Consider the following 25320-nt stretch of genomic DNA (forward strand, 5'->3'; position numbering starts at 1 on the left):
TGGATTTCAAATCTGATCTTCACCTTTTCTAGCATTGACTATGTGCCAAATAGGCCAGATTTTATACTTCTTCCTGTAATCCTCTTATGTAAGTTTAATGTTGGATCAAATTAATGTTATTTAGTCATTTAATGTTGAGGCATATTTTAGCATTAAGAGAAAGATGTCACAGAAAAATAATAGCTGACATTTATATAATGTCTTAAAGATAAAATACTTTATATTATCTCATTAGAGATACCTATGTGAAAGAAAATTAAAAATTTAAATTGAGAGACACAAAGACAGAAGGAGAGAGAGACAAACATACAGAGAGAGACAAACAGATACACACACAAAAAAAAAAAAAACACAGAGAGAGACAGACAGACATATGTGGTTAAGTGGGTAGAACATTGGTTCTCTAGTTAGGAAGACCTGAGATGCAGTGTTTCAGATATTTACTAGCTATATGACCCCAGACTAATCATTTTAACTTTTTCTGCTTCAGTTTTCTTGACTGAGGAAATTGGCTATAATTATAGCAGCTACTTTCCTAAGGAATTGTGAAGAGCATTTGAGATAATATTGGTAATGCACCTAGCACAAATGCCTGACACAAAATGGACACTTAATAAATGTTTTTCCCCCCATCATCACCCCTTTTATCTGATCCTCACAATAATCCTTTATCAATAAATATGATTTCCATTTTACAGATGATAAAGTAGATATCAGTAGGTAATAGTTAGCAATAGGTATCATTCCAATTTTAGAGATAAAAATGCTATGTTAGTTGTCCATGGTCACCCAAATCAATTAATGCTAAAGGTAATATTTGAACTCAGATCTCTGATTCCCACTCCAATGTTCTTTTGTTTAGACCTTGCCACTCATTTGCAAAGTCAGCATCAAACTTTTTAATGTTGACAAATTAAAAATATTTCTTACTATGAGGTTGACTCAGGAAATGAAGATGTATATCTAATGCAGTAAGTAGTTCTCAAATGGATTCCAGTCTTCAGAACACTTCAGAATGGTAAAGATGTCTCAGCCTACCACTTCACTGCCTTCCTGTCTGTTAAAAAAAAAAAAAATACAAGAGTAGAATGGGACTGAAACATAGGTCATAAAATATGGGGCAAAAAAAACTAGAAGAGAACTCATCGTTTGAGGAAATAGCTAGTTTTTATTAAATCTTTTAAGGAAATTATTAGTCAATTTCAAAAACAAATGTATATTGTCCAGTAAGAAAAACATAATACTATGAGGAAACAGCAGACAAACTAACTTTTTTGACCCCTGGTAGTCTCTAGATTATACTTTTGAGAACTGTTATTTTTATTATTCTAGTAAATAAAATGTTAAATTAGAAAAGAGAGTACATGTATCCTTTCTATTTTTCCATTTTTTTTCTGTTTTTTTCTGTTTTTCTTTTATTTATTTATTTATTTTTCTTCTTTTTTTTATAATAAAAATTTTATTGAGCTCTGTTTTTTTTTTATTATAATAACTTTTTATTGACAGAACCCATGCCAGGGTAATTTTTTACAACATTATCCCTTGCACTCACTTCTGTTCCGATTTTTCCCCTCTCTCCCTCCACCCCCTCCTCCAGATGGCAAGCAGTCCTATACATATTGAATATGTCGCAGTATATCCTAGATACAATATATGTGTGCAGAACCAAACAGTTCTCTTGTTGAACAGGAAGAATTGGATTCAGAAGGTAAAAATAACCTGGGAAGAAAAACAAAAATGCAAACAGTTTATATTCATTTCCCAGTGTTCTTTCTTTGGGTGTAGCTACTTCTGTCCATTGATCAATTGAAACTGAGTTAGGTCTCTTTGTCAAAGAAATCCACTTCCATCACAATACATCTTCATACAGTATCGTTGTTGAAGTATATAATGATCTCCTGATTCTGCTCACTTCACTTAGCATCAGTTCATGTAAGTCTCTCCAAGCCTCTCTGTGTTCATCCTGCTGGTCATTTCTTACAGAACAATAATATTCCATAACATTCATATACTACAATTTACCCAACTATTCTCCAATTGATGGGCATCCATTCATTTTCCAGTTTCTGGCCACTACAAAGAGGGCTGCCACAAACATTTTGGCACATACAGGTCCCTTTCACTTCTTTATTATCTCTTTGGGGTATAAGCCCAGTAGTAGCACTGCTGGGTCAAAGGGTATGCACACTTTGATAACTTTTTGGGCATAATTCCAGATTGCTCTCCAGAATGGTTGGATTCGTTCACAACGCCACCAACAATGCATCAATGACCCAGCTTTCCAGCATCCTCTCCAACATTGGTCATTATTTTTTCCTGTCATCTTAGCCAGTCTGACAGGTGTGTAGTGGTATCTCGGAGTTGTCTTAATTTGCATTTCTCTGATTAATAGTGATTTGGAACACTCTTTTTTCATATGAATGGTAATAGTTTCAATTTTATCATCTGAAAATTGTCTGTTCATATCCTTTGACCATTTATCAATTGGATAATGGCTTCTCTTTTTTTTCTGAGGCAGTGGGGTTAAGTAACTTGCCCAGGATTACACAGCTAGAAGTCTTAAGTATCTGGGTCCAAATTTGAACTCAGGTCCTTCTAAGTTCAGGGCTGTTGCTCTAACCACTACACCAACTAGCTGCCCCCCATTTTTCAACTCGTAGAATAATGACAATAGAACTTGCATTTTGGAAGTCAGTATGAGGTATAATAAGTTAATCTAACATTCTTGAGAGGCTCAAAGGAAAAACCTACACTATTGCTACAGTAATCATTATAAGCAGTAAGATTCTTGCTTTCTTTTCTAAATCAACCTAAGACATTGTCCCAATTTCTCCATCCCTCGCACTTAGTACTGCCACTCTGCTATTCAAAGGTACAGAAGCTGTAATTATTTTGTACAAGATTATTAAATTAGAGAGGTGATCTAGTGACTTTCCCCTGATTCATTTTGATAGTCATAAAGCTATGTAGACAATCATTCTAAATAAAATGACCAGGAATTTTACTACTGCTTCTCTCCTTCACCCCCCCAGTGGCAGTTTCAGAAAAGTCATATCATTGAACCCAGGATGGATTTTTAAGTATTTTCTTTCTTTAAGATGCCTATTAGGTTTATTTTTGCAAAGTTTCAAAGAGTTAAAAGGCCAGAGATTCATACTACTTCTCAGTCATCAACCAGCAGTTGTCACATATTGCCTCTACAATTCCAGATGACTTCATTCTTATATTAGCTTTACAGTAATATGTTTTAGACTTGAAGGGGAAAAAAAATCAAAAAGGGTCCTTTCCTAGAAAAGTATACTTTTCATGGAAACACTGGAAATATTGCATCTCTGGGGTGTTGGGCTTTTTTTTTTTTTTTAATAAGATTTGTATTCATTGGAATTAGATGCCAAAAAAATTAAATATACAAAAATGCCATTAGAAAAATTATATCCTCTCAAAACATCTGTTACCTATTTTGACAAATGATCCATAAATTAAATCCATTTTCTATGCATTTAAGTAAAGGGTTCTTCATTCATAATTTGATTCTATAAGAATTAACTTTATCCTTAAACAGAATATAAGAAGCTGTCAAATGAAATGTTTCATTTTATAAATATATTCATTCTCTGTATTTGTTGAATCAGTCAGTAAGGCAAACAGTACCAGACCTGTTTTCCATGCAAGAGTTGCTAAATAGTTTCCCCTAGAAAGTATCTGTTTCTTCTTTTATCTAAGAAACTCAGGAATGTTCTCTGTTAGAAAATGAGAAATTACATTTTTTCCCTCTTATCTTTGTTGAGTTACTCTAGAAATAATTTTCTACCTCCAGACTCCCTTTAGCTCTGTGATTCTATGATTCTTTACCACTTGTTGGACACATTATAGAATCTCATATCATGATATAGTTTTACCAGATGACTCCTAGGTGCCTTCTTGAATGAAGATTCTGTCCTATGATTGCAAGTGTGAAATATACCAAGATAAATCAGGAAAGGGTGGTGGTTGTTTTGGTTTGACTCTTCATGATTTCATTTGGGGTTTTCTTGGCTAGAGTGATTTGCCATTTCCTTCTTCTACTCATTTTACAAGCGAGGAAACAGAGGCAGACAGAATTTTATGATTTGCTTATGTTTACTCAAGCTAAAAAGTGCCTGAGGCCAGATCAGAACGCAGGAAGATGAGTCTTCCTGACTCCAGATTTGGGCACTCTGGATCCTGGTGGTAAAAATGGTGACCTAGACCCCATCAAAGGGAGGGACCCTGGGGGGGTATTAGGGTGAAGTGAGGCACTCCTTAGAGAAAAGAAATGTGGAGAACTGTCTCCTGTAATGAATAAAGAAAAGTGACTTTTGACATTACTAGGTGGTGGTATTTTCTCTTGCTTTTCAAAAGTGTGTCCATGAAAGTCAACAGTGCCATCTTTATAGTTCTGTATCTTTGTACTCTTAATCCACTGGATATTTTTTCTTTCTAGGTCACTGATGATTTTCCCATCTATTTGAACATTTATTATTAGTGCTGTAGAAATATGTTTGTGAGCCACCTCACTTATAGTCTTCACATGGATACATTACCATGTATCATCCTTCTCATCCTTCTTTCATACTGTGGTTTATTGGTTAATGGTGTTTGGCACAGTGCTTGAGTGCTAGAGGCTTAATAAATGCTTTTTGATTGATTGATTCGGTAGTTTTTACAAGAAAGAGATATCTCCATCCCTAAATTAATGCAATCTTAGTTTTGTGTTTTGTTTTGTATTTAAAGCTAAAGAGATGATTATTGGCTTTTTTATTTCTTAGTACTTCAGAGTCTCTAGAATAGTTATTGAAAAAATTATAAAGACTAAACAGATCCTCTTAAAATTTACTTCTCTCCTCTTGTACAATTATATATACATGCACACATATGTATAAACATTATCTCTTGTGATTTGGGTCAATTAATAAACATTTATTAAGCCTCTACTGAAGTTAAGCTGAAGATACAAAAATAAGCAAAAGACAGTCACTGTGCTCAAGGAGCATATACTCAAAAGAGGAAGAAAATGTGCAAATAGACATAAAATAAATAGAATAAATAAATAATTAATAGAAGGAAGGCACTAGAATTGAGAGTTTGAGGAAGGGTCTATATAATATAATAAACACTACCCAAATACTAAATTGATTGGAATGGATTCTTCTTAATCTTGAAGAATTTATCTCTATGAGTTGTAGGTGGCGCAGTGGATAGAGCACCAGCCCTGAAGTCAGGAGGGCCTGAGTTCAAATTTGGCCTCAGACACTTAATACTTCCTAGCTGTGTGGCCCTGGGCGAGTCACTTAACCCCAATTATCTCAGAAAAAAAAATTGCCTGCACACCACTTCCTGTAAGTAGTAGAAAATATTTCTCTTTCCTTTTTTATCTCCCACACACATACTCCAAAAAACCAAACTGAACAAACAAAAATCAAATAATGAAGTGATGAAATGACTATCCAGGAAATAAACATTATATAATAGGCCATCATTGTACTTCCCATGAAAATAAAGACAGCAACAAAAATCAGCAACTTAGTTTCCAAGAATTACCAAAAACTTTTTATTTTAATACTCAGCAGACTCAGTAGATAAAACAATATACTGTTTTATAGTTTTCCTAATCATGCCCATTTTGTCTACAGCTGAGCAGGGAATTCCTGACTATTCACCACATGACTTTGGCTTCCTCATAAACTAAACAACTGAGGCACCCACACAGCCAAGTGAACATGGCATTTCCTGCATCCTTTGCCATTTTGCTAATGAGCTGGAAAATTGCCAATATCCAGGCAGCTGGAAGTAGAAACCCAGGTGCAAGAAAGTAAAAGCACTCTCTTAACTGGGTTAAAAGAACTTATTTTTCCTCACTCATGCACTATGAAGAAACTAAAATAAGTTTTATCTCATCCCTTGCAAACTGGAAAAATGATTTATGGAAAATTAATCATTTTAACAATACCATTACAATAGGATTTTTCCTTTCCCTCCTTCCTTCCCCCCTCCTTTTCCTTTTCTCACCTGGAGTTATTCGGGATTTTTTTTTTTTTACCTGTACACTGCTAAACTCATTTGGCTTTTCCATGAAATACATTTTAACACAAAAAAACTGATTTTAGCATGCAATATATGTTTACCAAATTTGAACTCCAGGGAGATAGAAAGACAGAGAGTAGACTAAAATTTAAAATATTATCATTTTTTATTTCAGAAAAATTTAGCTTCCAGAAAAGCAATGAAACCAAGTCATCGTAACTAGACAAAAGGCTAATGAGGTAAGGATGGTGTAGAGTAGATTCCCACATCAGGGAGTCTCCTTTGCTATGTTTCTGTGCTTCACAATTGAAGCTACCTGGCCAGGTAGTTTGAAAATACAGGTTACCAAGTATGCTCGTGAACATCTATAATTCCAGTTTGGGGAATTACAGATGTTGGGGCTGTCAGATCTCTTGAACTCAGGAGGTTTGAGCTATACAGTGCACTAAGGCCCAGGGCCATCAACTCACATAGAATTGGGAGCCATTAAAGTAAACTGTACTGTAGGCCTCTTGTTGACTATTTTATTGTATGTTATTTCTTTTGTTAAATATTTCCCATTAAAATTTTATCTTGTTTTAGGTTGCACATGATGTGAGCTATATTTGTCTGACACTTCTGGATTAAGCCAGTAGGATGTCTTCAATAAGTAAACCTTAATATGATTTGCACCCCCTGAAGGGGATCTAGAACCAGGTAGTGTGAAGAGGAAGAGAGGGAGAGAAAGAAGTAAAGAACTCAAAATATACAACCCATTCCTAACAAATCAACAGCTCTTGATTATGAAGAAGATAATAAAGAAGTTCACCAAAATTTTTTTTTAATGGAGCAGGTGTTTACTGGATATTGGTATACCATCCATTTCTCCTTAATCATAGCAGTTAAAACTGGAGAAAGATCTAAGAGAAGATTGTCATTGTCAAAGAAATGAAGGTATCTCCTCATACCTTTTCTTTGAGACTAGGCAATTTAGTTAATATATATTTTTCATTATGTGGTAACTGTTTTATATAAATGTGTTTCTTGCCTCTGCTTATTTCACTTCACAATAGCACATATAAGTATTTCCATGCTTCTCTGTAATCATTATATGCATCATTTCCAAAGCACAGTAATACTCCATTACACCCATTTATCATAATTTGTTCAGCCCTTCTCCAAATGATTGACATTTATTTCACTTTTATTTCTTATTTGCACAAAAAATAACTATTTGGTGCATATGGAACCTTTCTTTTTATCAATAATAGACTTTCCAGGGTATAGATTCTTTAACTTCTTTTTTAGCCCTATGGCTTCATTCTGGAAGACAGTTTTAAAAGTTAGAAGCTGCTAACGATATTCATTAAAATAGAAAGATTCTAAAAAACCATATTTTTCATTTAACTTTTCAGTAGAAAAATTCCTTAGTAGTTTGCCAAAAATACAATAATATTGCTGCACTCATCTTGATAGTTGAGTTAATGGACCTTATTTCCATAGGCTTACTTGCTCCGTATCAGAAATCTCCTTAATGTAATAATCTTACTAAAAGATTAAGCTCAGAAGACAATGACATAACAAGTAAATAATGTTTGATTAATTTTATATGAACTCATAAATTCTTTAGTGTTTATTAAATTAAGCATTTAACTAGAACTGCAAATGTCTTTCATGCTTAGAGACTAGATAGGAAGCATGCCTTTTATTCTAATACAGGTTTCTAAACTCCTTTATGTGAGAGAAGAGCCTGGAAGATAGAACATTGGTGGCAAAAAAATTAGGCTGAAGAATGTAAGAAATGAGGGGGGCAACTAGAAGATAGAGCACCAGCCCTGAAGTCATTAGGACCTGAATTCAAATCTGGCCTCAGACACTTAATACTTCTTAGCTGTGTCATCCTGGGCAAGTCACTTAACTCCAATTGCCTCAGGGGGAAAAAAAAAAGTAAGAAATGAAAATATGCTTCTATATTTGAATGTAGCATATCATGTATTGTCTCAGCAATTAATTTACTTCAACTTGATAAACAATTATTTATATCAAGAACAAAATGAAACTGTTTCTGCCTTTGAGAAATTAACTTTTTTTTAAGACTGATAATATCTAAACAGCAAGAGGCAAAAAAGGAAGGAATAAGCATAGAATAAGTGCCTGCTGTATGCGAGGAACTAGACTAGTTCTTCAGTCATTTTTTCAGTTGTGTCTGACTTGTGACTCCATTTGGGGTTTTCTTGGCATAAATACTGAAGTGTTTGCTATTTCCCATTCTGGCTTTTTACAGACTAAGAAACTGAAGTAACACAGATTTAGTGAATTGTCCTGGGTCATACAGTAGTAAATATCTGTTGAGCTCCAGTACTCTATCTATCACACTACCCAGCTATTTGATAAATTTTAACTCATTTGATCCTCACAGCAACTGTGTGAGGTTACTGCTGGTATTCTCCCTATTTTGCAGTTGAGGAAACTGAGGCAAACAGAGGTGAAGTGATTTGCCCAGGAACATAGTCAGTAGGTATCTAAAATTGAGTTTGCACCCAGCTCTTCCTGATTCAAGATCCAGCATTCTACCTACTATTCTACCTAGAAACCTAAGAATTAGGTAGGATCAGGGGTCCTCAAACTTTTTAAATAGGGGCCAGTTCACTGTCCCTTAGACTATTGGAGAGCCAGACTATAGTAAAAACAAAAACTTTGTTTTGTTTAAATAAAGAAACTTCATAGCCCTGGGTGAGGGGGATACGTCCTCAGCTGCCGCATCTGGCCCACGGGTCATAGTTTGAGGACCCCTGATAGGTAATAAAGGGGGCTGGAAAGAGATTAGGCGGAGTCATCTAGGGAAAACTAGGGAAGAAAAAAATCACTAGCAGCTTGTAGCGGCAGATCAAGAAAAAAATTCATGGGAGGAGGTCATATATGGGCTGTACTTTAAAGGAAAATAAGGAATTTATTCATAAGAAATGAATTGCACGGCTTAATAATTGGTACATTGCCAGGCATTAGTAAGTCCTTAATAACTATTGGTTGACTGATTGATAAAATTTAGATGCAGTGGATTCTAAGATTCAGGTAAGGGGGAGGTATTTTTCAGTATAGGGATAAGAAAGGAAAATTCACATTTAGGGAATATTTAGTTCCCTAGTTTTCATTAAGAGAGTCATGTTAAATAAGCCTGGGAAGGTAGCTTGAAGCCAGTTTATATAGTATCTTAAGTGCCAAGCTAACAAAGAGGATATTTAATCCTAAAGGAAATAAGGAATCGCTGAAATTTTATCAGAAGTGATTGACCTAATCCCTCAGAAAATTATTTATGCAGTTATGCCAAAGGTTGATTGAAATTGGTGACACAAGGGGCAGGCATACTAATTATTAGGAGGCTGATGCTTTAGTCAAGGTGAGAACTGATCAGGACCTGAATTAGGAGAGTGGCTGAATTAGTGAAAAGGGGAAAGAAAATGGTAGAGGAACAGAAATGGATATGTTTGTGTGTGCATGTACATATGCATATATAGGAAATGGGATATTATGTGTATTTATATAATAGATGCATTTAAAAAAAAAAGAAGTAGAAATGGATTGAGAACTATTTGGATATGAGGATAAGGGAGTTGAAAGAATTAAAGTTCACTTCCATGTTATGAACCTGGTTACTTAAAAAGACAGTGGTGTCTCAACTGAAGGAGAGAATTTTCAAGAAGAAACCATGTTTTGTGATCCTGTTATTGAACCACATTCTTTTAGTAGATCCCAGCATGCCTTGAGTGTTCACTAACAGCTCATTGTCTGTTTATTCAGGTGTCAGGTAATTAGCATGTTATATCTATTGTCTTGGGCTGCTAGGTGGTATAGTGAATAGAACACTAAATCTGGGATCAAGACCTAAATTCAAATTTGGTTTCTGATATGTATACTAACTGTGTGACCCTGGGCAAATCACTTAATCCTCGTTTGCCTCAGTTTCCTCATGTAAAATGAGTTGGAAAAGGAAGTGGTAGATTACTGCAGTATCTTTGCCAAGAAAAACCTAAGTGGAATGACAGAATCAGACATGACTGAAATGATTGAATTTCAACAACCTGTTATCTAATTGAAAAAGAACTTGGCCCCATGAAGATATATGCAGCGTTGGCAGAAAAGGAAAGAGATTTAGTCATTTGCATTTAATCATTGAATTATTTTCATTTCTTCCTCTCATGTCATTTCTTGCTTACATAAGACCATGGAGTGCCAGTCCTTCTTGTACACTTTCCACCTACCAGTTTAAAAAGGAGAAATATACATAATTTTGACCACTTTTAAATCACTAGAATGTTTCAACATGAAAGTACATTACCCCCACTGGTCTGCATGAACTCACTTATGTCATGTATTAGAATGCTATTGTAGAATGATCTTTCCTAATTCTTCAAAATGATGGTGCTTTTGAAAGCTGTGATGGGAGTAGAACAGTTCAGCCTCTATAAAATGCGCATTTATTCAACAATAAGAAAATAAATCCATTTAACGTGGGCTAAAAGCTAGAGGCAGCTGTGTGATTCATGTTTTTGGTCTTTTACATCAAAGTGAGGCAGCATTCCACACAAAAAGCACAGACAATGTCTTTGAAGTATAAGTTGTTGGATATATTGCTGCCCACCACTCTACAGAATGAGTGTAATCATTGCTCTTTCCTTCAGGAATAATAATATGAGAATCACACACATATATACAACAACTTTCTTTCCACAGTTCAATCTATTATTTTACATGCTTTTAGATTTTCCCCTCCTCCTCCTCTCACGCCAAAGCATTTTCACTGGAACTTTTTTTCTCAAATATTTCTATGAAATTCACTGAGATGGTGAGATATATACAAGCTTTCCCTGACTAATGCTCTAACAAGTTTATACACCTTTTTTTAGGATCTAAAGTCATGGTACATGATACATCATATGAAATTCTAAAATTAAAATGAAGGGGAAAGGGCTGGAAAACTCAATAAATGCACAATCACTAATGACTTACCACATAAAATAGAAATGCTAATGGATCAATCTGTTAAAAAGGGGATAGAAGAGAACAGTGAAGAGGAGCCTAGATATAATCCTACATGAAAGGATGTAGATGATTTAATTATATATATATTTTTTTCTTACAATTGCTTAATTACTATGATTCAATAGCTGATATCATATATTGAGGGTTTTTTTAATGCAATATAGAGGTTGAAATGAAAATCAAATCAGTTCTTTTCAAATGTTCAATGGTGAACCCTGAAGATTTCTGAAATTCTCTTGTTATGCTCTTTTTGTTGCATTTTGGACAAAACAATTGAACTATTTCTTTGGAATAAGATCACACAAACAAGTAGATAAAAAAGCTTAAATGGAATGTGAGTTTTTAGGAGCCAAACATGCATACTTTGAGTATAATTTTACTAGTAGCAACTAATTTATTTTATAGGGATTCTGTCAAGCCGAATTAATTTTTTTTATTTTGTCTTCCCTATCTGTAAGCAAGAGCCAAGATTAAAAAAAAAAAAATAACAATCCACATAATATATTTTTAGTATTAAACTGTCTATTACTGATAGATAATGACAGAGTAGAAGCAGAAGGCACCAGTTAGTCTGCATTAGCTCATATGCCCTGGATAACTCTTTGATGAACTCTATAACAAAGATTTCTTAAACTCTACCACTATATTCTGACCGATATATTTCTGATATGATAAATTGTCCCCTTTTCCCAGTCTTTGGTAGGTCGCATCATATGTTGCCAAGATACTGTTGCTTTCTGAAATCATTTGCCATGAGAAAATATTTTATAGTCATTAAAATCATTTAAGCTATTAGTATTCTACAGATGCTACATTGACTTTCCCACCATGTTACATAGCTTTAAAATTCAGTAAAAACCATCTACATTGAATTTGGCTAGTTATTTTGAAATACAACTAATTAGAAGAGAGTATGGTGTAGAAAAGGAATTCTCAATTTTTTTGCATCTTGGACCCTACGTACTCTTCAAAATAATGTTGTTTTAAAAAAATTCATAATTGAAAGAAATATTTCATGTCAGTTAAAGTTTAGTAGAAAATAAAAGTGTGATCTTTTTTTTCTCCATCCAGATGTACAGACATGCATACATCTTCCACTACTACCACCACACAAAGAAGTCTATCCATATCCCCAACTGAGGGTAGGACCTAGAGTCAGAAAGGACTGAGTTAAAATCCTTACTAGCTGTGTGATCCTGGGCAAGCCCTTAATCTTGTTTGCCTCAGTTTCCTAATCTGTAAAATGAGCTGAAAAAGGAAATTTCAAACTGCTGCAATATCTTTACCAAGAAAAACTCAAATGGGACCTGAAGAATTAGACACAACTGAAAAATGACTGAATGACAGGAAAACTGAGTTCTCGTCTCAATTCTGCCACTAACTAGCTGGGAAAATATGGATGACAAAATTAGGATTCAAAAAGATCCCAGCAGTATCAATAGACCAAACTTCTTTTGAATTTTAATAAGGAGGGGCAACTAGTTGATACAGTGGATAGAGCACCAGCCCTGAGGTCGGGAGGACCTGAGTTCAAATCTGGCCTCAGACACTTAAACATTCCTAGATGTGTGACCCTGGGCAAGTCACTTAACCCCAATTGCAGAAGGAAGAAAGGAAGGAAGGAAAGAAGGAAGGGAGGAAGAATTTTAATAGGGAAAAAAGTCCTGCTTCATTTTTGAGTGCTCACCTACAGAATGTAAAAGATATGTCATGAAAGTGGTACCAGCGGCTAAATAAGAGGGGTTTTGCAGGATTACATCTAAGTATGAGCCATTAACCACTGTTGCTGCCAAAGGAGTTAATCATTACTTTACTGCTGTATCTAGAATATTGTATTCAGTGCTCCATTTCAAGTTATCTTCAAGTTGTACACCACGCAGAAGAGGAGAATCAGAATGGTGCCACATGAGAAAGTGTTGGAAAAAAACAGCAATGTTTAAGCTGAAAAGGAGAATGACTTTGTCCTCAGAAATTTAAAGGTTTTTCATCTAGGAAAAGGTTAAGAACAACTCACAATAGGCAACACTGGGGCTGGTGATTGGAAGTTCTATCTCCTTACCATTACTGTTCTTCAACATATATCATTTCCCACCTGTTACTACTAATAGTAACCTCCTAAATGGGCGCCTTGATTCCAATTTCTCCCTTCTACAAAAATCCTTCGCACAACTGCCAAATTAATATTCTTAAAGTACAAAGCTGACCATGACAATCCCCTACTCATGAAGCTTCAGTGTTAACCTTGTGCCTCTAGGTTAAAACAAAAATTCTTTTCAGCATTTAAATTCAGTCACAATCTACCTCCAACACAGATCACTTGGTTATAGTAAAGTTTAAGGTGAATCCTCACTCAAATTTAATCTAGAGTGAGGAGCCTCTTTTTAACTGCTACTACCTCAAATTTTTTTTTTCTTCTTATCCTTAATTCTTAGGGAATCAAGGGACATTTTAATTTCCTTATTAATTACTACAGTTGCAACATCTCTTAGTTATAAGCCTTGAGATCCTGTCCCTGCTTATTACCTATCATTAATTTAAAAATTGGAGAAAATTCTTTTATTATAAATGCTTATATTTTTATAGAGGTCAAAATTCATCTCTCTTAAGCTTAAATAAACATCATAGTGGCTATTAATACTATTTTATTAATGGTACCTAACAGTAAAACAAAGACATAAATAATTATTAGTTATATATTATCAGTACATTAGCCACAATCACCTTTAATCATTACTACAATTGCCAGCTTCTCAGTTTGGAAAATAGTCCTCTCTTGTTTTCTCAAGATGTCAATTAAAGCATTATCTCAAAAATTTTCTTAATGTTTCTTTGCAAAATAGAGATTGAATTCAATCTTCTTTACAACTAAAATTTCTAAATCCTTTTCCTTTGCTAAACTACAAAGTTGTCAAACTATCAAGTCTTAAAAAGATACAAAGAGAATGTCTCTATAGGACAGCCTGTTGAATCTGTGTTATAATGTGTTTCAGCCAAGTTGATCTATTATTGATACCCAATTAACTGACATGCCATCTTTTGCTTCTGTTCTTTGCTCAGCCTATCCCTTTTTCTATCTTGGTGTTGCCTCAGCCATCAGTAGACTGTAAGCTCCTTGAGGAAAGAAATTGTTTTCGTTTTTGTGTAGTATAGTGCCTGGCATATATAGTTGGTTCTTAAAAATTGCTTATTAAATCAAAATTAAAAAGAGAGACAGGAAATTTCAGTTAACAATAAGGAAAAAAATCTTTAATGATTAGAATACTTGAAAAATGAGATTAAAAAAATATGAGTTATATGCCCCCTTTCAATAGAAGACATACTTTAAAGAGATTCTTGTACAGCATTGTTTGAAACTAGATTCTTTGTTTCCAAGATTTCTTCCAAGTTCTTAGATTCTGCAATTCTATGAAAATGAATTGCTGGATCAAATGAACTTAAAGTCCCCTTTCATTTCTAAGATTGTGTTATTTGTAATTATGTAACCTTGAACAAATTGGTTAATCTGTCTACATATAAATTTCCTTACCTTTACAAATTGATTATTATATGAAGTTAGTGATGTTAGGTATGTAGACAGGCTTTGTAAATTACAAAGCAGTGTCTTACAAATCATTTTCTCATCTTTTCAACAGAGAAATTGTCTCTTCTTATCTCTTTCTTCTAAAGAGAGGTAAGCGTAAATGAGATAATTTTAATTATGTTCACAAAACTATTACTATTTTTAGCTTATGGTATTCACACTAGTTCAGAAAACAAACATTTATGGGAGCCTCTTTTAGGCTAAGCATTATAGGAAATACAAAGGTTATTTGATCCAGCCCTTTGATTTATTAGGAAGAATAAAACTAGTATTCAAATAGACTATCATATCTAAATCTCTATCTCATATCATATCAGATATGATAGAGGCTTGATTTAATTTGGGAAATTTCATACAGAGAGATGGTTTCTGGAAGGTATGATTAAAAAAGGTTTCAGGATTGGGGTGGCAGTTGAACCAGACTTTAAAGAATTTTATTTTCTTTGCTAAATAATAGTTGGGCATTAGTTTTTTGTTTGTTGTTTTTTTTTTTTTTTTTTTTTTTTTTTTGGAGGGGGAGAGATAGTGGGAGTTTGGAGAATGTGCCAGTCACAAATGGAAAAATAAGTATAAAGATCCCAAAGTGGGAAAGAGCAAGAAGAAGAGCAAGAGTTGAATTGGGAATGACATTTAATCTTGTTTGATAGGGATTTAAGAAAATTGAGGAAGAAAAAATAAGAAAATTAGATAGGGATAATGATGGAATGTGTTGCTTTGGACTTCAAAATCATTGAAAATTCTTAAACAGCAAAGTCACATGATCAAAACATAATAAGAAAACAATGTGATGTCAATATGCAGCATGGACTGAGTAAAGGCAAGGAAATCTGATAGAACATTGCAGGAATCCAAAAGTATATTTAAGGGCCCAGAGTAGTATACTGGCCATAGAAATGGGTACAACTAACATTTCTTAAAAGTCTATTAGATTTGGTATCCTTGAATTTGGGAAGAAAGGTGGAAGAGGAAACTAAAAAGAAATGACAGTTTCAGTTTAGGAACTTCAGTTAGTCAGGAAGAAGAGCTAGTTTGGGAGAAAAGATAATGATTTTAGTTTTAGAGATACATTTTGAGTGAAATATGAGACCATTAAAAGGAACAAGACCTCAAGGCAGAGGTAAACATCGAAGTTCAATATTTAGAAGTTATCTTTATAGATATGATGGATGAATATATAAATATGGATAGATGGCTAGATGAGCTTAGTGAAAGAGAAAGAAGAGTGGTGAACTGAAAGAACACCATGGGCATTCATATTTAATAGGAGAGGGGAAGGGAAGCAGAGACAAGGAGCAATGATACAAAAGCATAGCGAGGAGCAGTGGAAGGGATTTAGTTTTCCAAGTTGCAGGAATTAAAGTTGTTCAGAAGAAAAAATTCTTATTGAATGAGTTAATTTATGCTTTTCAAGAAAATAGTTTTGTAGAATGATATGAGCTCTAGATTGTGATGGCTTTAAGAATGATTGAGTTGGGAGAGAGGGAAGGAGGTGGAGTAGAAGAGAGACCGGGGGGGAGGGGGGGGGACGGGGAGAGAGAGAGAGAGCTCGCTTTAAAACTCTGCATAACCTTCGATCCAGAAATACTGTTCCTAGTTCTAAAGAAAAGAAAAAAAAGGACCCATGTAGGAACTTTTTTGTGTGGTGACAAAAAAATTGGATACTAAGAGGATGCCCATCAACTGAGGAATACCTGAGCAGTGTGAATGGAATATCATTGTTCTGGAAGAAATAATAGAATGGGGCAGTTTCAGAATGTTCATATGAACTCATGCAAAGTAAAGTGAACAGAACCAGGAGAACAATTTATGCAATAACAACAATATTTTAAAGGTAATCAGCTTTGAAAGGTCTGGTATTCATGATCCACAGACCGAACTCATGATAAATCATGCTATTCAACTGCAGATAGAGAGCTAAGGACTCAATACAAATTGACACATTTTCTTCTCATTCATTCTTTCTATTCTTTGTTCTCTCTCTCTCTCTCTCTTTTTTTTTTTTTTTTTTTTTTTTTTTTTTTTTTTTGGACTTGATTGATGCAGAAATGTATTTTGCTTGACTGTAGTTTATAATGGATTTTGTTTTTGTTGTCTTCTCAAGGAGCAGAGGAGAGAAAGGAGAAAATTTGAAATTGAAAATAAAGTTTTAAAATAAGTAAAAGAATGATTAAGCAGTGGAGAAATGGAAACAGAAAATCTTTTTTAAAAATTTTTAATTGGTTGTGAAAAAAAAAACAGAAAAAAGATAGTAGCAGCTTTAAAGGGAAAAGATTTTTGATAGAACCAGGAAAGACTGACAACTAATCTAGCTGCAGTTTACAAAAGGAAAGGAACCGTTGAAGAAAAATAAATTAAATTGAATGTAAAAGAAATGAGTTGGAGAAAATTGATGGAGTAAGGCATAGAGGAAATCAAACTAAACTAAGGAAGTTTCATAACAACCTCATTTGCAATAAGCCCTTAGCATTCTTGAAAAAAACTGTTCACTGGGACTCCCTTCATAAGCTTGAATTTCATATTTAGTTTTCTCCAGACTAAATAAAACTATTCTCTTTTGTTTTTAAGAGAAATTGGAAGCAGAAAGACATGAAAGTGCAGGTAAAAGAGTTAGCCCTATCCAAGAGAAAAAAAGACCCTTCTGAGGTTGAAAGGATAGAGAAAAATGAGTGAAGATCATGGAAGTTTTGAAGTAGGGGGAGAAAGGGGAAGGAGTGGTCCCTGAGGGATCTTGATTTTCTTAGGAGAATAGGAGATGATATCATTTGATGAGAATTAAAAGGAAATAATCGTTTTTATTATGATTCAAAACTCAGAATTAGCATTGAGCCCTTGATGCTTAGCAAATCTGTTCATTGCTACATATAATTAAAAGATTAAAATTATTTTGAAATTCCATTTTTAAATGCCTATTCATTGAGCTGTTCACCAAAAATTCTTTTTTTTCCAAAAATAATATCAAGCATTTCATTGATACTGTAAAAGTAGTTTAAATATTTTAAAAAGGAAAAAAAAAAACCCTTTTCATCTTAGATGCTAACATTTAGAAATACATATAGGATGTTTCTAATCTTGAGATCTGGCCATATTGCCCCCCCCAAAAAAAATGTGAGGATACTTATTCATTCCAGAGAATACCTACTTCCTAAGAAAAATTTGGGGGTCTTCTTATTCTCTTTCAACAGCCTTTCCTTAGTTTTGAATAAAGCCGACTTTAAAAACTAAAAGGGCTCTGGATTGTTTCATTTTAATAATTTCTAATTACTGCTTTTAGAAAGCTCTGGAATTTTTGCTCTGACTTCTGAGTTTCTCTCTAACCTCAAAAGAAAAATGGTATTTTCAGTGTTTTATAATTTTCTATAAATTTTTATTTTGATAAAATAGTATTACAGTTGACAAATCCTTAAAAAAAAAATTAATAGGAAAAGTGATTGTTGTCATTTCATCTCAACATGCAGAAAAGTAATTGTCTTGGAATGTCTCTATATCACTCAAGTTAAACTTTGAAGAGGAATTTTATAGAAACCCCTGTTATGCTGACATTTCCACTCCCATCAGTGGCCAGTTGTCCTTGGGGCCAATTTCTCCCATTTGGTCAATTATCCCGTGGTCATAAATTTGGCAAGTGCCTTAATTCTCCTAACACTAAATCTAGTCTTGCACTGAATAATTAAATTCAGAGTTCCTAATTTCCTGGACTAAAATAGGACATTTGTGTATGTGTAGATACATACAATGTCTATGTATATTTGCCTGTACAAATTCAGTGTTGCCTCACCTCCTAACCCACTAAAATGGTAGTTATTGAAGGAGCTTCTGGGGAATCAGTAATGATTCCTACAGGTGGAATTGTGAATTGGGTCTGACCAATTCACAGTTGGTCACAATTTCCCAGTTCAGACCACATCTGCAATACGGTGCTCAGTTCTGGGTGCCACTTTTTAAGAAATACTTAAGTGATAAAGGTTTAGCTAATGTGACTTAAGGATGTAAACTCCAGTGAAGGAAAGACTTAGATGGGGCACATCTTCAAGTATTTGAAGAGCTGCCTTACAAAAGGATTAAATTTGTTCTGTATGTACATAGAGGTCAGAACATGGAAAATGGCTGGAATTTGCAAAGAGGCAAATTTGGAATTGACGTAAAATTTTTTTTCTTAACAATAAGAAGTTGAAGCAGCTAGATTGCGCAGTGAATAGCACACCAGCCCTGAAATGAGGAAGACATGAGTTCTACTTCCTAGCACTTCCTGGGCAGGTCACTTAACCCCAATTGCTTGGGGAGGGGGTGGGGGAGAGGGGAACAATAAGAAGTTATTCTCCCTCCAAAAAAAAAAAATGAGAAATATCTTTTACTTTTCATAGCTATGGGTAGGATATGTGTTCTTAAATAAAAGAAAGATATTAAAAAAGATAAAAGAGAGAGGTTTGATTACCTAAAACTAAAAAGCTTCTGCAGAGACAAAATTAACGTATCTAGAATAAGAAGGAAAGTGGTCAAATTGGGGGAAGGGCATAGTGCAAATCTTTGTATCAAATTTCTCTCATAATGGGTTACTATCTAAGACACACAAACTATTAACTTATATATGTGTGTATAAAATTAATAGTGATTCACTAATAGATAAGTATTCAAGGATATGAACAAACAGTTATGAAAAGAACTGCAGAATATTCACAGCCATATGAAAGAATGCACTTTCATGCTTTCAATACTTGAAGATAACCATTATATCCACTCTTGGTTTTCTTTTCTCCAAACTAAACATGCCCACTGTCTTTAACTAGTCCTGGAGACAAGACTCTGCCAAGCTAACTCACTCATCCCCTTGGTGAGATCCTCACTCACACCAGGGCCTTGGATTTGGGGGGTGGCCCAGGCTGGCCAAACTTCTTAACTACACGGTCCTCTATGGATACCTTTCCCCTTAATTCCCATTTGTGTGTTGTCTTCCCGCATTACAATGTAAGCTAGTTGAGGGAAGGAACTGTCTCTCTTTTCTGCTTGTTTTAGTAGCCACAGCATTGGCACTTTAAAAAATGATTGTTATCTACTTACTCTGTGGCCCCCTCACTATGCTGTTTGCTCTTATCTGGAAACATCATTTATCAATCCCCTTCTTAGAATAGAGCACTTTTCCCTTAGTTCCCTGTGTTCTAAGGGATCAGTCTTGAAAGTTTTATTCTCAGTATTCTGTCTTGAGTCATCATCCCGTATCTTGACCTTTACCTATGGGTATATCCCAAGTCTCTAGCTTGGGTTTTCTTCTGTATACTCTCTCTAGCCTTTATTTTGGTGACTTTATCAACTCACATGGTTTTCATTAAGTTATCTTTTCCACATGGCAAGGGTTAGGGGCAGAGCATCTCCTGCATTCTGGAAAATCTGTGTAAAAGTTTTTGGCCCTCCCTTTTTACCCAAGAAGAAATCTGAATTTCTTTTCTTTTTTTATTTTATGGGGTGTTTACAGTACCTTATTGTAAAGTTTAGGTTGATATTATACAATACTATGCATATTTTTTAGGCATTTCTGAGTTTCTAAACTTTTTTCTCATCAGCTGCTGGCCTTTGCGTGTTATCTGTGACTTCCACATAACTCCCCCCAAATTTCCATTTAATTTCTTATGCTGATTCACCATGTATTAAAACAGCAATAAGGAAAGTCAGAATGTGGAAGAGATATCTGTATTCAGACATTCCCATAGCTCTGTTTTCAACTGTAAAACCTTTTTTCTGCCTACCAAATATTTCAAATTTGATATCCTTTAGCTATTTAAAATTCAGCATGTCCAAATTACAAATCATTATCTTTCCCCAAAAATCCCTTCTGTCTTCCAAACCTATTCTACCTACCCAAGTTCTATTTCATCTTCAATTTCTCACCCTCCTTCAACACTAACCCAGTCCCAGTGCCAAGTTTTCTTTCTCTCTTCATGATGTCTCTCATGTGTACCCCCTTTTCTTTTCTCACATGAACACAAACCCTGGGTCACAAGCCACAAGCTCCCAGCCTTGAGTATTTTCCCCGGTCCAAACCATCCTCCAAATAACTTCCCAAGTGATTTTCCTAATACATTGATCTGACCATATTATTCCCTTACCCAATAAATTCCAGTGACTCTATTATTTCTAGGATCAAATACAAACAAAAAGAAATCCCCATAAAGGCATTCAGCTTTAATGAATAACCTCAGTTTAATCAGCGAAATATGGCATGAGATCCTCAGCTTAGAGGGTGGAGCAAGAACTTCATGGGAGGTTTGAGAAGAGAAGAAAGAAAAGATTTGGAACAGCTTCTGAGATAAATGTGATACAGAATCAATTAATGAGATGTAGAATGATTGCCTTGCTGCAGTTGAGATCAGATAATATAAAATTTGTGGTGGATCCAGTCGGAATACTTTGATGACTCCATACAGCTGTGTTCAGCAGCATGAGTAGGAGTAAAGAAAGAGAATGGTCAGAATAACCCATTGTTGGGACTTGGCAAGGCATGACAAGGAACCAGAGATCAGGAATAAGAAAAATAGATGCTATAGAGCTGAATTTGTTCTCTAGGGGGGTCGAGGATTGCTAAAGAAAGTCCACACCAGGGATGATGGCCTGGGAAAGGACCGGGAAGTGAAGGAATTGAAAGACAGAGTGAAGGTGAAAAGTAGGGCTGGTTAATAAAGCATAGAGAGAAGAAATGGTATGATCAGTAGTAATTTTGTTTTATTTAATTGAATGTGATTTTTCTGATGAGTACTTAATTTCGAATAAAACTAGTATTTTCTTCAGAATATCAATTGGGGAATGGGTGACCAAGTTGTGGCATATAATTGTGGTGTTTTGCTGTAAGAAATGACAAGCAGGATAGTTTCAGAAAAACCTGGAAGACTTAGATGTACTGATGCAAAATTAAGAAGCAAAGCCAGGAGAATATTGTACAAAATAACAACAATATTTAAACTATAATCAACTGTGAAAGACTTAACTACTCTGATCAAGACTGACTCAGGATACATCTAAGGGAAAACAAACAATGCTGTCTATCACCAGAGAGAGATCTAATGAACTTTAAGTACAAATTGAAGCATACTTTTTTCTTGTTTTTTTATTTTGTTTTTGCAATGTGGCTAATGTATTTTACATGACTTCACATGTGTAAATGATATACTACTTGCCTTCTCAAGGGGTCAGAGGAAGACAGGAGGAGAGAATTTCTAACTCAGATTTTTTTAAATAAATGTAAAAATTAAAAGAAAAAAATTTTCGGGATATATAAGTACTAGAGCTCTGTGTAACTTAAAAGCATCTGGGCCCTTTTATTGCCTTTCCTCTAGAAGTATTTTCCACATAGCTTACTAGACCTACTTCTGTACTTAAGCCACAATATATGAATGGATAATTGAACTTAGTTTTACCAATTTTTTTCTACAACTTCAGTTTTTTTACCTGTGAAATGGATTTGAATTCAAAATTAGCTTTGTGGTAGTCTGTTTCTTTAAAATTGTATTATTCTTAGTACCATGTGTCCATTTTCAACCATTCTGCTATGGTAACTCTGAAACTGAAAGGTGAGATTAGGTGTAACTAGATAATTTTTTCATTAGTCGTTGGTTGACACCAAAAATTAGATAAACTATGGAATTAGCACTGCAAAACTCAATTGTTACATACTTGAAAGAGGACTTTTTTTTCCCTTCTGAAAAAAGAGGGGATCAAAATTCTACAACTGCTTCCCCAAATTCCCACAATAGACAGATTGCAACTTGGTTTTTTTGGTGCTCAGTTTTTTAAAAAAAACACTTCCAATGTATACTAATCAAGATAGTGATGATGATGGTGGTGGTGGTAGTAGTGGTGATGATAAGGATAATAGCATGTACATAGTGCTCTGTGTTTTGCAAAGCACTTTTACATATTTCATTTTATCCTTACAATGATCCTGGTAGTTGGTTGCTGTTATTATTCCCATTTTGTAGATGAGGAAACAGAGCAAGACAATGATTTGCCCAGTATCATCATAAAACTACTTTCTAAAGTAGAATTGGAACTCAGGTTTTTCCAGCTTTGGGTCCAATGTTCTGTCTATTATACCAACTCATACATTATATATACCCAAAAGAGACTAATATATTATTTAAATATATTTTCAATTGGCCATCCAGTAGATTTAAAAAAAATCCTTTCTACTTGGCATTTACTTTCTAATTAGAATAGAAATATTTAAAAGGGTACTGAATATATATGACATTCTTCTCAAATAATGAGTTATTTTTCAGATGGTAGTAAATCTTGGCCCCTTCATTGCTCCACAGCTCATTTTCAGGAGTATCTCTATTCTGTTCTCTCACACAAGATCAACTCATTTTTAAAATATGAAGACATTTGCCTTTCAATCCTTTTAGAATTGCCAACTTGCTGCATAATTTGGTTCAAACTCCACCTTTTGCATGAGGCTTCTTTCAATCCCACCTTTTACCTCACTAGGTACTTATGCAGGTACCAAACAGCAGGTTTAGAATTTGAATCCAGATCCTCTAGCTTCAAATCCAGTACTTTCCACTTGACCACATTGCCTCATTAGGAGCATCACTTCTCAAGAAAACAAAAATGTCTTAGCCTGTTTGCTGAGAGTTTAATAGGAAACTCCAGTTAAACTAGATTATTCAGATTATTCCAAAAGCATTGTAGATAAAACCTAGAACTAGAGTAAGATTCAGACCTGCAGGTAGCAGTAAGAAGGAAGTATACGTTTCTTTGTATTCTATTTTATGTGTTGCCTTGTACTTTGAGTTAGTATTAAGTATTTGAGTTAATTTAGAGGTGGGTGTGTATCTGTGTCTCCATTCCTTGAAATCCCATACTAGACTGCCAGACTTAAGAAAATGAAATGTCAAAAGAACCAAGGGAAGAGAGAGAGTATATTAAGAAGAGAGGAATTGATCATTTGTGTCAAGTTTTAGGGAGAAGTCAGGAAGAACAAAGACAAAAACTTTGGGAAACAAAAGGTTCACCAAGATGGTGAAGAAATTGGTTTACAAGGTATTAAGAGCTGATTAGGTAAAAAGAACATGGCAGCAATGAGTGATGAACACAGCAGTGAAGTATTTTTTCTAGAACTTTGACATCGAGTGTCAGATAAGGAAAGTGCATGATTATAGTTTGCAGTAGTAACAATTTCAAGGGAAGGTTTTCTGAAGAGGGTGGACACCTATGCCTTTGTGGACTGTGAAGAAGGAGGTAATAGTGCCATCCATGCATTTATTAAGTATCTACTATGTACCAAATGCTGGAGATACAAATAATGACAGTTGTGAACTTACAACCCAATAGGGGAAACAATATGCAAACAAATATGTACAAACTAGATATATATAGAATAATTAAAAATAATCCACTAAAGGAAGGCACTAAAATTAAGAAAGATTAGGTCATATTTCCTTTAGAAAGCAGGGTTTTAGCTAGGACTTGAAGGAACCCAGAGGAAGCCAGGAGGTAGAAATGAGGAAGGAAAGTATTTCTTCAGGAAGCATGAGGGACAGCCAGAGATGTTCAAAGCTGAGAGAGAAACCCTAGTGTTCAGGGAATTGCAAGGAGGCCAGTGTCACTGAATAGAGGAGCACACAGGTGAGTGTAAGGTATAACAAGACTGGAAGATACCAGAAAGCTAGGTTATGAAGGGCTTTGAATGCCAGAGAGGATTTTGTATATGATCCCGGAGGTTATAGGAAACCACTGGAATTTATCAAGTTTGAAATGATTAGACCTGCACTTGAGGAAAATCACTTAGGCAGCTGAATGGAAGATGGATTGGAATGGGAAGAGATTTTTAAAGACATTAGAAAGCCTCATCATTGAGATCACAGATCCATTGAAACAATTATGTGAGCAGGAAATTACTTGTAGACTACTGTTTTTGGCATGAATTTTTAAAAAGTGATTCATACAGTTTCTAAAGATTATAGGATAACACTATATTTTGTACTGCAAGTATGGATTGGATCTATTTATTTGGTATTGATAGTATTTCTTAGTTACTGAAGCATGTCATTTTCTGGATCACTTAACCCAATCCCCAACTGCTCTCTTCTGACCACCTATTCACTGCCCTTCTATTTACCCCCACTTTTGTATGTATGTGGCATATTCTAAATTTAAACAGATATAAAAACAAATTGCTTGTCTTTTTTTCTCTTCTGCATATACAATCTCATGCTGATAATTTATATTCAACTAATTGATTCTGAGGGACTATATGATTAATGAATCATTTCAAAATAAACTGAACATAAATATTTGTGGATAGTTGTGGATTTAGTGGTGGTTGTTTTTGGTTTTTCCCTTCTGTGGTACTTTAGGAAGACCTGAAAAGCCCTTTGCTCCATTTAGTGAGACGTTAATAACGTTTTTTAGGATACTGGGAAGGTGAAAGGGTTAGGGTTAGTAAGCAGTTGTTTTTCATTTGTTTTGCCCATGTCCAACTCTTCCTGACCCCATTTGAAGTTTTCTTGCAATGATATTAAAGTGGTTTGCCATTTCCTTCTCCAGCTAATTTGTTAGCTGGGGAAATTGAGGCAAATAGGATTAAGTGGCTTGATCCAGGGTCACACAGCTAGTAAATGGCTAAGTCTATTTTTTTTTTTTATTTAATAGCCTTTTATTTACAGGATATATACATGGGTAACTTTACAGCA

The 25320-nt window shown here is 34.6% G+C and overlaps 2 protein-coding genes across 2 annotated transcripts in view; one reads left to right on the top strand and one right to left on the bottom strand.

Annotated features, from left to right (window-relative positions):
- The window catches only part of FILIP1L (filamin A interacting protein 1 like), a 321412-nt gene that overhangs the window by 177843 nt on the left and 118249 nt on the right, over positions 1 to 25320 (bottom strand). The window contains exon 2 of the mRNA XM_031959560.1: positions 931 to 1057. The gene's annotated coding sequence lies outside the window, so the exon portion shown is untranslated. The remainder of the gene's footprint in view (positions 1 to 930; positions 1058 to 25320) is intronic.
- Positions 1 to 25320, top strand: part of CMSS1 (cms1 ribosomal small subunit homolog) — a 256396-nt gene that overhangs the window by 54264 nt on the left and 176812 nt on the right. The window lies entirely within an intron of this gene.

Source organism: Sarcophilus harrisii, chromosome 3 (genome assembly GCF_902635505.1).
Source record: "Sarcophilus harrisii chromosome 3, mSarHar1.11, whole genome shotgun sequence".
In the NCBI taxonomy this organism is placed as follows: Eukaryota; Metazoa; Chordata; class Mammalia; order Dasyuromorphia; family Dasyuridae; genus Sarcophilus; species Sarcophilus harrisii.